The following is a 2,961-nucleotide window of genomic DNA, read 5'->3' as shown; positions in this document are numbered from 1 at the left end:
GGAGGGAAGACCTTTCTACAAAACATTTCTTTAACTAGCTCATGAGGAAGGAAATGTAGAGATTTGCTGGTCCAGGCCTTCATCTTAAGTCAGGGAAGGAAGTGAAAGCTCGAGGTCACGTTGGGAGTTGGTACCAGAACTGGACTACAGCCAAGTCTTCTGGTTCTCAATTCTAGAGCTTTCCCAGCACATCACAAGCTAGCCTCTTTGAACAGTGATTTGCCAGTATCTGGTAAAGACTGAAAATATATAAACATCCCACGTGTGTGCTCACAGAGAGAAGAATAAAAATATTTACTGCAGCATCATCTGTCATCAAAAATAAGTACCAACTTAAATAGCCCTCAATAGAGAAACACAGAGACCTGGAGACTAAGAAAACAGAGTCCTTGAAGTCAAGCTGGCTTTGCTTTTAGCCTCCTTAATGAAAAGTTAGATAGAACAGGTCTTGTTTGCAAAATAAATGCAAGACCTACCTATCTATCAACAGCAAAAGAGAGAGAGAGAGAGAGAGAGAGTAATGCAGAGACAAACTGTGATGTGTTCATAGGCTGGAATAGTATACAGCCATTAAAATGGATACACCTGATCTATATTATCAGCATAGATTCCTTTCTAAAGCATAATGTTTGAATTTTAAAAAGCAAGTTGCAGAATATTTATAGCATGATATCACTTATGTTAATCTTTTAAATTCACAAATTCGAAGAGAGAGATTATAAATATATCCATATGTAATTTAGACATTAACACATAGGAAGAATAGATCGACCTGAGGGGAGTGGCCAGCTGGAAGAACGGGAGAATGGGATCAGGACAAGCACAAAGGGAACTTCAGCAGTAAGGGTAGCATTTGACTGATCTTTTGAGAAAGATTTGATGCAAATAGGATTAAATGTGCTCATCTGTTCGTACTGGATAGCAAGTCCTTGGTCTTTTGCTTTCCAAACTCCTCTTTCTGTTTGAAATTTTTATCACCACATGAAAAACAAAATGGTTAAGCTTTGATGTAGATTCTCTGTCTAAAAAAAATCCCAATGATTGTCACTTACGGAGAACAGAGACACGGAAATTGGAGATGGTTCCAAGATAACACTCAACACCACGAGAGATAGGCTGATTACACGCCCCAGTTTGCCAGGCCTAAAACAGAGTTTGTTGGACGTAGTAGGTACTCAACAAATACGTACTGAACGAATCAATTAAAGAATTGAAATATAATGGCTACCAAAAAATTCATTTTCTCTGCTTTCCTTATGAAAGTTTCACAGGAAAATCCGTTAAAGGGGGCAGAGTGAGTCATGGAAATGAATGAGAAGCCCTTTGTCTAGTCCTTGACTCTTGGAGAAAGACAGTGGCTGGGACAAGAGTGACGGTAGCAGATGTGGAGAGAAAGATGTGGACAGGTTTCACGGACAATTAGGTAGGATTTGCTGATGGAATGGACATGGGGATTAAGGAGGAAGATCACAGCTAAGATTCTGGCTTCACTACTCCCTTGGAGAAGACAAAGGAACAGGGAGAGATTCTGAATTTCATCTTGAACACGCTGTATTTAAGTTATAACCCAACTTTCAAAGGGAACATACTCCCTTCAGTGCCCCATCCAACACCAAGCACATCTCTCCCTGGGCTCTCTGTGGTGGGCTCAGCCCTATACCAGGGCTGTGTGTTTCTGCCTCATGTCCCAAAGGGCTCCTCGCTTCTATTCCTTGGGTTATCAAGAAGTTTCCTGTGACTCAGATGTTAATTGGCCATAGTCAAGTAGACTTTGAAGCAGCAGGTCTGCCACAGCCAAGCAAGGCAGAACTTTCCCTCTTACCTTCGCATTGTCAAACTTCTGATAAGACGCTGTATTAGTCCATGGTGGCTGTATTAGTCCATTTTTGCACTACTATAAAGAAATGCCTGAGGCCAAGTGTGATGGCTCACACCTGTAATCCCAACACTTTGGGATGCCAACGCGGGTGATCACCCCTGAGGTCAGGAGTTAGCAACCAGCCTGGCCAACATGGTAAAACCCTATCTCTATTAAAAACACAAAAAATTAGCCAGGCATGGTAGCAGACACCTGTAATCTCAGCTACTTAGGAGGCTGAGGCAGGAGAATTGCTTGAATCTGGGAGGTGGAGATTGCAGTGAGCCAAGATCGTGCCATTGCACTCCAGCCTAGGCAACAAGAGTGAAACTCAAAAAAAAAAGAAGAAAGAAAGAAAGAGAAAGAGAGAGAGAGAGGGAGGGAGGAAGGGAGGGAGGGAGGAAGGGAGGAAGGAAGGAGAGAAAGAAGAGAAAGAAAAAAGGAAGGAAGGAAGAAAAAGAGAGAGATAAATGAATGAATGAATGAATGAATGCCTGAGCCTGGGCAACTTATAAAGCAAAGAGGTTTAATTGACTCATGGTTCCACAGGCTGTACAGGAAGCATGATGCTGGCACCTGCTGGGCTTCTGGGGAGGCCTCAGGAAACATACAATCATGGCAGAAGGTGAACAGAAAGCAGGCACTTCTTATGTGGCTGGAGCAGAAGTGAAAGAGAACAGGGAGGTGCCACACACTTTTAAATGACCAGCTCTCAGAAGAACTATCATAAGAACAGCACCAAAGAAGAAATTTACTTCCACAATCCAATCACCTCCCACAACACTCCACCTCCAACATTGGATTACAATTCAACATGAGATTTGGGTGGGGACACAGATCCAAACCACATCAGTGTCACATCGCTGCAGTCCCAGCTACTTGGGAGGCCGAGGTAAGAAGATTGCTTGAGCCCAGGAGTTCGAGGCTGCTGTGAGCTGTGATCATGCCAATGTACTCCAGCCTGGGTGACAAAGCAAGACCCCATATTTTAAAAAAACAAACAAACAAAAACTTCTAACAAGAGTGTTTCTGAACCTCACCAGAAGGCTTTCATCCCTACTGGGTCTGATCCCCAAAGGGGATCCATTCCAAGAGCCTGTCAC

General features: G+C 43.1%; 1 non-coding gene across 1 annotated transcript; it reads left to right on the top strand.

Moving 5' to 3' along the window:
• The first annotated feature begins 365 nt into the window (after positions 1 to 365).
• LOC119473241 lies at positions 366 to 492 on the top strand. Its single transcript, XR_005202440.1, has one exon.
• Positions 493 to 2,961: the final 2,469 nt, after the last annotated feature.

This window comes from Cebus imitator, unplaced genomic scaffold (assembly GCF_001604975.1).
Source record: "Cebus imitator isolate Cc_AM_T3 unplaced genomic scaffold, Cebus_imitator-1.0 Scaffold141, whole genome shotgun sequence".
In the NCBI taxonomy this organism is placed as follows: Eukaryota; Metazoa; Chordata; class Mammalia; order Primates; family Cebidae; genus Cebus; species Cebus imitator.
This window is presented reverse-complemented; position numbering and strand designations above follow the sequence as displayed.